Below are 12,271 nucleotides of genomic sequence, written 5' to 3' on the forward strand. Positions count from 1 at the left end.
GTCAAGGAAAAATAAAAATCAATATCTTGTCCAACGACAATTTAGAAGAAAAAGCCTTAAGTTACTTGTCAATATTTTGTTATGGAATGTACCTTGTCAACTCTATAAAGGGGAAAAAATAACAGCACAATGTATATTGTACGTGGGAATCGCAGAATCCTTTAAAATATATCAATATCACACCCGTAGACAGGAGTTTTAAACGAACCAATAGAAAACATATTGTTAATTACTGTAAAGTCGAGATTGATATTGAGGATTGACTATTCAAGACAAAGCGCAATGACCACCAATAACCCAGTCAGAGACATTATGGCTACATGCCTGAATATATATCATTTCACATTTTTTTGTAGTACACAACAAGAAAGCCAAGTGATCTGATCAGAGCTCTGTTTGCAATTGCGCATGAGATGACATAACTATAGGCGAGTGACGACCAGTTAATCATTAAATGCGTTTTCTTTTAAACAGGCATCTATGTACGGTTTAACGCTAACTACACAGAAAAGGCTTAGCTCATAGTTGAAGGCCAATTTGTAACATGTAGGTTTCTTAAACATCTTTGTACTTTTGTACTTTTGTAATTTTTTGATATCGTCTCATTGGCAATACTGCCACATAAAAACTACATCTCTTATGTTTATCTGTATTCAAAGCATGCAGATGTTCGTTTTAAATAAAAATGAATAGAAATTCAATCTACGAATCTAAACCGAATTAGTAAGGCATTCACCTTAAACACTCAGAAAGATTACGTAGATTTTAATTTGCTATTTAAGTGGGATAATTGGAAAGTATGTAAGCACTAATTGGAAAACGCATGCAATTTCTCCACCTATCTATACAGATTTAATTGTTACCAAACACCTCCAAAAAACAATTTGTCGTTTTCCCTGATGCCCCAAATATTATTGTTCTTATGCGTCAATAAATTTATATGAAGTACTTTTAAAAGAGGAATTACGTATTGAAAGTTCATTTGGAAACTAAAAGTAACTTACGATGACACGTACTGAAAATGTAATACTGAACAATACCATGAGGTCTATAGTTTTTTTTCGGAATTTCAATCAAAGAGTTATTTCCAAATCTCCCCAACACAGAAATTGTTTCCATACCAATTACTTTATTTTGCTGAATCATCAAATGTTAAACAAAACATCTTTCCAAATTATTAATTTTAATTTGGGCGTTCCTGATGAAGGTTAAATGAGACAAGTGCTGCAGACGAATAAATATTATAACGTGTTGTAATCATGCTTTCATCCGAGTTCAGATGGAACTACCTTCTTACTTGGGATGTGAATCGGCCAGAGATACTGTAAATTCTAAAGATCCGAAAGAGATCATACAATCTAAGTCCGTCTCCTTTATAGTATATAAACACTCTCAACTTCTAATCTTTAATTATTTTGTAGGTTTTTTTTTTAAATGATAGATTTTATTTTTTTTTAATTTTTTGCTAGAATCTTGTGGTTTTTTTTTTATTTTTTATATTGCCCCGTATATATCTTACTAAAAAAACATCTTCTAAATAATTTCTATGCAGGTGGTTCATATAAAATTAAAATTGAAAACTATATTTCAATCAAGTGTTAATTTGCTATACATGAGGTTAAGCTTGTTTCAAGATAGTGAGAATAAGAGCTAATTAATTACAATTATTTGTACAGGTACTGTCGGAATTCAATTTGAAACCAATCAAAAATAATTGCTGAAGCATGTTAAGATGTTTATCATTGAACAGGTGTAACAGCTTATAATTAGCGAAAACTTAGACTATCATTGCAACATGAATGCAATAGAGCATTAGCTATAACTATACAAGTAGATTATGTTTCTGTTTTTTTTTTTTTGCATTCACACACAAATATACATGAGTGTAGAGGTATCAATATCATGTTTGTGTTTGTTTGTTTTTTGTTAATTGGTTTTACGTTTAGGTTTTACTACATGAATGTATTTTATTTTCTTATCCCAGGCATAGATTACCTTCGCCGTATTTGGCACAACTTTTTGGAATTTTGGATCCTCAATGCTCTTCAACTTTGTACTTGTTTGGCTTTATAAATATTTTGATATGAGCGTCACTGATGAGTCTTATGTAGACGAAACGCGCGTCTGGCGTACTAAATTATAATCCTGGTACCTTTGATAACTATTTACACCACTGGGTCGATGCCACTGCTGGTGGACGTTTCGTCCCCGAGGGTATCACCAGCCCAGTAGTCAACACTTCGGTGCTGACATGAATATCAACAATGTGGTCATTTTTATAAATTTTCTGTTTACAAAACTTTGAATTTTTCGAAAAACTAAGGATTTTCTTATCCCAGGCATAGATTACCTTCGCCGTATTTGGCACAACTTTTTGGAATTTTGGATCCTCAATGCTCTTCAACTTTGTACTTGTTTGGCTTTATAAATATTTTGATATGAGCGTCACTGATGAGTCTTATGTAGACGAAACGCGCGTCTGGCGTACTAAATTATAATCCTGGTACCTTTGATAACTATTATAACATATGCATATGCTTATGATTTAAAAGCATATCGTCATTCTATTATGGTTAGAATTCCTTCGAATGTTATCTTTCTAAACAGCAAAAAACAAATTTTATTACTGAAAATCAGACTGTTATAGTTAGTTAGTGATATACAACTTGATGTCAGCTCATTTTGAAGGTGGTAAAAAAAATATAATAAGAACACCCCCCTTTTTTTCTACTTAAATCTGGAGCCAAACTAAGGTGTTATGACAAAGTCAGCAACTAGAGTTCTGGTGTACTTCTTGAATGGCAGGTCATCCGATTTAAATGCCCATTTAAAATCTAACCTCAATACGTTTTTATATTGCTTTAAGGCGTGAGTTCTCCGCATTAATGAAGACATTCTAAAATCTGTATCACGAAGAACAAAAATATAACTGAAAACACTCTATACATTTCTTGACTTGTAACTACATTATATGTTGTACATCAAAATATATTGTGTTGACCTACCAATATCTTGTTCACCATGATACCACGATATTACTTATAGGCTAGCTGTTTGCAACTCAAGTTTAACTTTTATTCCAAATAATATTTTCTCTAATTTTTGTGCTTTTTTATCATTTCCTGACCGGTGTGAGAAAAATGTTTCTCCTCACTAGTGAAAAATCTGTTCTCGGCAAATGATTAGTTGAAATTTAATTGTGACGTTGAATTTTCTTGTTTTCTTCTGCATTTTCTTATTGTAACGTCATGAAAAAATGCGCCCATGCCTGATGACGTCACATCAAAAGTACACAACTTTTCTCAAATCTTTGTAAAGGAAGGATAAAAACCATAAGAGAAACAGATTCCACCATTTTAACTCGTGTATTACGATATTTCTCCACTTTCGACAGTTAAATTTTAATTATTTAAAAAGCTCGGCAAGCCTCGCGCTTTAAATAATAAAATTTAACTGTCTCGAGTGGAGAAATATCGTAATACACTTGTTGCAGTGTAGGAATCTATATTTCCACATCCGATTTAATGGAAGTAATGCAAATCTATTTGAATCAATATAATTCCAATTTCAAATTTTGATGACTATTAATTTATTTTAAACCTAAAATACGGAACGTGCACGTAAACAATGTTTTGACGGAAATTGATATGTCCCAGAGATGCATGTTTATCTTATTATATGCACTTATATTGTATGGCTTATAGATTCAATGTTATATTAGCTTACTTTCTCAATTAGAATTGAATTTATATTTCCCACGATGATTTCATATTTACTTACAAATGTAGTTTGCTAAACCATTTAACAATACCAATTTATTCATCAATGGATGTAGCTACTTTAATTACTGAAACCATGCAAATGTCATCTAGTCTATAATACTTCCTTGTCTAAACTTACATAATATATGTTCTTAGTAAATTCGATACCATTATTGATTGCATGAATATAAAAATGAGTGTATAAACTTTCTTTCAAAGAAAATAAATTATTGAATGTCAAACTACTATCAATATATTTAATGTATGATGCTTCCGGCTAAAAAAAGTCCAAACAATTGTGATGAACATTTTGTTCTTTCCTCAACGGGATTTGAACCCGAGTTTGAACCCCTGTATTTGTGATATTGTGGCAACTTAGCCAGGAATGTGTCCAGCCCCCTTTTTATAAATTAGATATATGTCAAACCACCTAGACCACTCGACTACTAGCAAGTATAAAAGTATATCTTCAATAGTTGAGTAATGCCTGTCTTCGTCAGCATTAGCTAAGTTTATAATTCAATACATGATGTATGTTGAAATATAGATAGATACCTTACAAATCCGCCAGGGTTTTTGGTCGTAAAGGCTGATAAATGTCTGTTCGTACCATGCAGTCGTATCAATATGTGTTTGTTATGTCTAACTATGGGATTGACATTCTCCATCCAATAACCATGGACTAACAAGGCTTCTCTATGCCACAAATTATTATACTTGTTTTAGCTCAACAATGTTAGATAATTTTTAACGAACACATCATTTTAAAATATTTCATAAAAAGCTTTTCACCATTATAAGCATTGAAAACAAAACTTGTGACATCATCTGGCATATATACAGTCAGTCAATTCGCGTCTTAAACTTCCCACTGGGTTGTTAATTGCTATTGTATACGACCTGCAAACCCTCTTTAGCAATTTATTACACACTTTAGGGAATTCTATGTACAGTAAGTGACATTCATTTTAACCATGAATTATGTAATAGCTAATATTGTAATTATATTTTATTCAAATTACACTTTCGATAGCGGTAATTTGTTTAATGGAGTTCGGGAACAATAACATTCAATCGTTTCAAACTAAAAAAAGATGAAGAAATGAAGAAATATGTCTTTTTCAGCAAAATAAGCAAAGACTAATGTACTTTTATCAAAAACAAAAGAACATTTAGATAAAATAATTAGTTAATTACTTCCGTGAAGATTAATAGGCATTATATATCAGCAAAACCGCATTGATAACGTAATTTGTCAGTAAATTCATTTTTGATTTCAATTAATTTTACGCTCACCGATTGTGTAATATATATAACCGAATCCAGCAACATTGAGTGCATCTTAAAGAGCACGTGTCCCTAACGAAACTGAAGATCCTTCCAAAAATGCAAAACAAAAAGAAAAATCAAGTAAACATAATCATATTGCATATTTTAAGTCATGCATCAGTATCTATATTTTTTTAGTTTTGTCCTGCACAATTGATTAGGGCTTCAAACTGTCAGAATAGCTTATTAGTATTATGATATTTACATAGAGATAAGACTTAACGCCTTAAATAAATGTGGCTTCTGGATGTATTTATACGAAAATGTGAATGTGTATATAATATCTTTTTAGGTAAGGATTTGGCTCATATCTGTTTTGTTAAAAACAAAATTGACTGAAATGACAATGTAATAGTCACATTGGTCTTTTTAACATGGTTATAACACAAATTCTAAACAACAGTCATAATGAGAAGGGTGTCCTTCTTACAGATTGCATGAATAAATACTGAAATTTGGCGAAATGTGCAAAAAATGAGGTTTCATTTTCTATAAATTCAGACGTACTAATTGAATGATCTATTTAGAAATGAGGCTTTAAATTGTTAGATTATTAAAGTTAAATTAAAAGATCTTTATATCTCTCTTTAGTAAAGATAGAACTAATTAAGGATATTAATAGATCACTATAAAAGGAAATGTTTGGTTGTGCAAATAGACAGGATTATATTCACCTGTATTGCGGCGCCTCAAAAGATTCTAGGGTTTACAATCTAATGAAGATCGAATTAAACCTATTGAGGTCTAAGAAAACATATATGCGTCCATCTTATCACTTTATTTTTACTTTGCATCATTTGGGAGGACTGGTAATAAAAGTATCTTTACCTTAAGGTTGTGTCCAGTACAATGTAAGTTGTAATAACTATTTCACAATACAACAAAATCAGATTTTCAATCAAACATATCTCGTCAACGCTTGAGAATTGACCCTTTGTAATTTCACGCTCTAACAATAGTTTTGATAATTAATAGGAATTAGTATCGGTTCACACAATGAGCTTCGTATAAGGATTAAACACGATTGCTATCACTTCAAAGGGACAGATAAAATAGAATTCATGTTCTGTTTTGATATGTTATAGCTCACAAAGAATCGGTATGATCTCGTAAACGTTTTCTGTAAAAGATATTTCCCCTTTAATGTCCTATTATCTGTTTCTTTTACAAGATTGTAGCAGTCGAATATTCGTGATTTATTTATTGACATCAAACTAATAGAAACCATAATATAATTTCAAAAATTCAATCAAACTTTCTTATTGAAACAGGAGAAAACAATTTTAAAATTGAAAATACATTGTACTTTTGTGACTAAACCTAAATTGATCACCTCAAAAGTACATCGCCCACCACTGTCTTGTCGTGACAAGAACTGGTCTTTAGCCTTGTTTCAAGACAAATATATATTTACAAGCCTAACATCATATAAGCCAATTTATTTGGCAATGTTATTGTCAATGTTTAATAAAAGGATACTGTCTATAATTGTTTATAATAAATCTCTTTATAGTATGATTGGAATATATCTGAAGCCAACAGAAATATTGTTGAATACTTAACGTAAATTATGCACAAACGAGAAAAGACAAGTCGACAGGCAATTCTACGTTGTGTTTGGCTTTGCAATAGCTTTCAATAACTTCGAGTACTCTTAGATGGGTACATTGTGTCTCTTAGGTAGTTGTTTTCGTGCGTTATTTGATGAATCAAGCTATTTCCAAATAATAAAATCACGAAAATACTGAACTCCGAGGATAATTCTAGAAGGAAAGTCCCTAATCAAATGGCAAAATCAAAAGTTCAAACACATCAAACTTATGGATAACAAATGTCATATTCCTGACTTGGTACAGACATTTTGTGCACAAATTGACTTTTACAATTCGTTATTTATTTGCCTGCCCCAAGTCAGAAGCAGCCTGTTATTCCGTGGTTGTAGTTCGTTGATGTCTGTGACATTTTTAGTTTGTTTACGTTTTTTCTTGTTTTGTTTAAAATGCTTCGCATTTTGTCATTTAAGTAGCAATTTAAAGCTTACTATATGATTGTGGTATGGCCTACTGCTAAATGCCTTACGATGAACAATGGATAGTTTTTCAATGGTAATCATAATAAACCTAAAAGTTTGCAATTGCGGATGGTTTAATTGAGTCATTCCAGGTTTTTGTTTTGTTTTGGTTCACTTTAGTGTGAATTGGTTTCAAAGCTGTCATGTTTTTGTTTTGTTTTGGTTCACTTTAGTGTGAATTGGTTTCAGAGCTGTCATGTTTTTGTATTGTTTTGGTTCACTTTAGTGTGAATTGGTTTCAGAGCTGTCATGTTTTTGTTTTGTTTTGGTTCACTTTAGTGTGAATTGGTTTCAGAGCTGTCACGTTTTTGTTTTGTTTTGGTTCACTTTAGTGTGAATTGGTTTCAGAGCTGTCATGTTTTTGTTTTGTTTTGGTTCACTTTAGTGTGAATTGGTTTCAGAGCTGTCATGTTTTTGTATTGCCATCTTGGTATCTTATTTAGCTGTTTTCTATGACATAAACAAGCCCAGCTAAGACATTATTTGACAAATCATTTTTGTTTTCAAATCTAGCTTATAGTTTTGCACAATACAAGAAACGAATAGAATTCAAGTCATTATGCATGATCATTGTAACATTCGGTATTGCACATAGTAATTTTTATACAGGTTTGTGTGATTTACTTAATGAAAATCAATTTATCAATATTAGTTTGAACTACATACAGATTAATAGAAGTAATACATGGAGAAATCTTAAAAGATTGTGGGTGACCTTTAAGTATTTATGTTTCATAGTATTTGAATGTGCGAGATTAGATATGACCTGGGACGAAATTTATGTAAAAGAATAGGTATAAAATCTGTAATCAGATTTTCTGATTATTAAACATTGCTTATAAAAATTAGAAGATTTGGTATGATTGCCAATAAAACAACTCTTCACCCGAGACCAAATAAGGATAATAACTTTAGATCACCGTTTGACCTTTAATAATGAGCAAACCAAACCACGTACAGCATAGTCAGCTGTACAAGGCACCGAGATGACGTATATTAAACAATTGAACAGTTAAAAGAGAAAACTAACAGTTTGATCTGTGCACAAATTAAAAAGAAAATATGATATAAGGCAACAAACGACTACCACTGAAAAAAATACTCCTGACATTAGACGGATAACTACAGATTGTTGCGAGGTAAAATCTGTTTTCTGAGGCCAAACTCTTTCTCGAACCTATGAACAAACTATGAAAAATCAACTGAAAATGGCTGAGTTCATCAGATCGGTACAAAACAACATTGAGGAATCCCAATAAACATTGTATTGCTAATACGATGTTACATTTTAAAACGATGATTCAGTTTTGCTTAAGGTAGGATTGCCACCAATAACAAGAATATACCTACCAATTTGCAGTAAATTTATTTTTTCTAGATACTTAATGAATAATAAACCCCTCAATCATTTGTGAAAAACAATGATGTTTCCTCAAGAATGTAAAAGCTTATTTTGATGAATAAATATAAGACGTATGACTTTTATCAAAAACACTTGTAAGTAAGTTGTCAGTAAGTAGAAGAGATTCTTTAATATATTAAATGAAATGAGGGTTAGATATCATACATGTATGCACTGGAAGCACAAATACACTAACTCCAATACAAAACAAACAAAACAAACACACATTCAATAATCTATCTAGCTGTCAATATACCGTCTTGAAGAAGAGACAAGTGTTGATACAATACAATATGTATATTCATTACTTCTAGGTCACTCCAGGTCTTGAAAAAGAAAAAAAAATAACCATGGCAGATCAAAAGGTCAAATTAACAATTTTATAAACGATGAAGCATATATAATTGTTTTTACAAATAATTGCAGCAAATAATAAAAGTAGAGAAGCATTTATATAATTAGATATAACGTTTTAATGTTTCAAAAATAGAAAAAAAAAATAATATTGCTTGTTATACCTGATACAAACTTAAGTTTATTATAACATGTTTAATTGTCTGATTATAGTGTAAATGTAGATCAGAAAATAAATAATTAAGAATATATTCACTTATGTCCAAGAAAAATCAGAATCATTTCCAACGACAATAACAAATCGTTTGATAAGCTTCAAATGATATAGTCTTTTTAGTAAAATTAGACTATATGCTAATATACTGGAAGCTCAAATACGTCACCTCCAAAACAAAACAAACAAAAACAAAAAAACACATACAATAATCTATCTAGATATCAATATACAATTTTGAGGAATAGACAAGTGTTTACGCTCATTAGTTCTAGATCGCTCCAGGTCTTGAAAAAGTAAAATAACAAAATGCCAAACTACAAAGAAAATTCTAACGGAAAGTTCTTTATCCAATGGCAAAATCAAAAGCTTCTTTCGTGTGCCGAATAACTATTTGTCAAAGACCGACAACAATAATCACATGAACACAAGTTTTCAGATTTAATTAAAATGAATAAACGATTGAAACGTAAAGGTTAAGTTCGGAGTACTTTGGTGGGAAATGTGACCTTTTACATCCATTTTGATAAAAAAAAATATATTTCTTACCAAATATCGACAGTTACGCATCTATTGTTGATATACTAAATGTGACAGCAAAACAAAAGACAGAACACATCTTGAGGTAAACAAACGGTTTTCCTAAATAGAAATAGATAGAACAGGTATAGTATAATTATCTCAAATCTTTCAGATGCAGTAACACTTGGAGGAGATGTTTTCAGTTATGGATTTGATATAAAATCTTATTAACGTCTATATTTCTTTCATCAAATTGCTATCTTATCAATACATTTGTATGGCAATACGAATCGCTGTACTTTCTTGTTTTTTCTAGTTTAATTGCAACGCGCGTCTGGCGTACTAAATTATAATCCTGGTATCTTTGATAACTATTTACACCATTGGGTCGATGCCACTGCTGGTGGACGTTTCGTCCCCGAGGGTATCACCAACCCAGTAGTCAACACTTCGGTGTTGACATGAATATCAATAATGTGGTCATTTTAATAAATTTCTCGTTACAAAACTTTGAATTTTTCGAAAAACTAAGGATTTTCTTATCCCAGGCATAGATTACCTTAGCCATATTGGCACAACTTTTTGGAATTTTGAATCCTCAATGCTCTTCAACTTTGTACTTGTTTGGCTTTATAAATATTTTGATATGAGCGTCACTGATGAGTCGTATGTAGACGAAACGCGCGTCTGGCGTACTAAATTATAATCCTGGTATCTTTGATAACTATGTGGATACATAAAATTGAGAATGGAAATGGGGAATGTTGCAAAGAGACAACAACCAGACCATAGAGCAGACAACAGCAGAAGGTCACCAACAGGTCTTCAACGTTTGGCCTAGAACACATTCAATTTCCAACGCTGACCTAATGAATGCAAACCCATATTATGCTTAAAGTTTTAGTTCGATGCGCAATATTTGTATGTTTTAATAGCGTCCTTTCCTTTGGTTCCATAAACTTTGTGATTTTTTTCAGATGTAGAAATGTACGTATCTCTGTAAAAACAACTATTCCACAGAGCATCCTGAATAGTTACATAATTATAGTAGTTTGTAAAATTCCTGTTATGTAATAATACATATATTTATTAATAGTATCGGAAGCACATGTCTGTGTTTGTTTATGTTAAACACGTGTTGATGAGCACATGGTTGCATACCTGGTTTGTTATTGTATGATTTGATTGGCTATTGTATGTCGCAATGCAGGTATTCTACCCGTTTGTACGAGGGTAGGATCGTGATTCTCGTGCAGAATCTCATTATAAATATAAGATATTTTTATAACCAGTTATTCGACGTTCTGCCTTTACAGAGTAGCATACCAGACCTCCGTTTCGTTATACATATCCCCCACCCACCCCACCCATTTTGATAGATTTGAGTTAGACAGTTTAATGATGTGACAAGATAATTTGTAATAATAATATATTTATTGTGTTTTGTAGATTGTTGTTGATTTTGATTTTTAGTGGGATAGAGTCCCGATACGGTGTTTTGTTGTATTCAGAAAATTGTGTGATTTGCTTGGATGAGTAATTTGATGCAGAAGGACGTTTTAAATGACTATTGAAATTTGAATATATATGAAATGGTTTTTGATGTTTGAAGAAAAAGAAAAAATAAAGTATTAGTGTGCTACTCACAAGGAGAGCTCATTCCTATTGTATACATGTGTTGAGTTTTATTGACTAAATAATTTATGTTCGGTTAAGCTTGGCGAATTAGAACATAAGGCTCATTAGAGTTGACGCTATAAACATGTTCTTGGATTAATTTGCACTTCTCATAAGTGCAAATTGGAACCACACTTTTTTTTGTCGTAGAATCATCAAATTTGGCAATAATGTACCTCTGGGGATAAATAACACAATACAAAAAAAAAATTGGTGTGGCTCGCCCGGTTCGGCAACTGGAGTGAAAATAGTGACAAAATCCTGTAGGATATTTTTTTTCTCCCATAGGATTTTTAAAAATCCTACAGGATTTTGAGAAATCCTATAGGATAAAGTCATAATCCCATAGGATATATTTTATATCCTACAGGATATTTAAATCCGAAGGGATTTAAAATCCCTTAGGAGAATAAAAATATCCTATAGGATATAGTTTCTCCCTTAGGATTAAAAAAATCCCTTAGGAAAAATAAAAGCATTTCCTATAGGATATTTTTTATCCTACAGGATATTAGTCTAATAAAATAATCCCATGGGATTAAAAATATCCGATAGGATTAATAAATATCCTAAGGGATTTCATTTCAGAAAAAATATCCTGTGAGATAAAAAAGAATCCTAAGGGTAATAAATAAATCCTAAGGGTAATAAATAAATCCTAAGGGAGATTAAAAATCCTAAGGGAGATTAAAAATCCTATGGGAGATCAAAGCAACTCATAAGAGAGAAAAAAATCCTATGGGAGAAAGAAATATCCTATAGGAGAAATAAATATCCTATAGGAGAAACAAATATCCTATGGGAGTATGAAATATCTTATTAGAGAAAAATCTATTTGTGAACAAAACCAAAGAACAGAGAATAGTTTTATATGTTTTTGTAGTAGGTAATGATATTATTTTATTGGAGCAGACCAAATATTCCCAGATATTATTGTTTAA

This window comes from Mytilus galloprovincialis, chromosome 4, assembly GCF_965363235.1.
Source record: "Mytilus galloprovincialis chromosome 4, xbMytGall1.hap1.1, whole genome shotgun sequence".
NCBI lineage: Eukaryota > Metazoa > Mollusca > Bivalvia > Mytilida > Mytilidae > Mytilus > Mytilus galloprovincialis.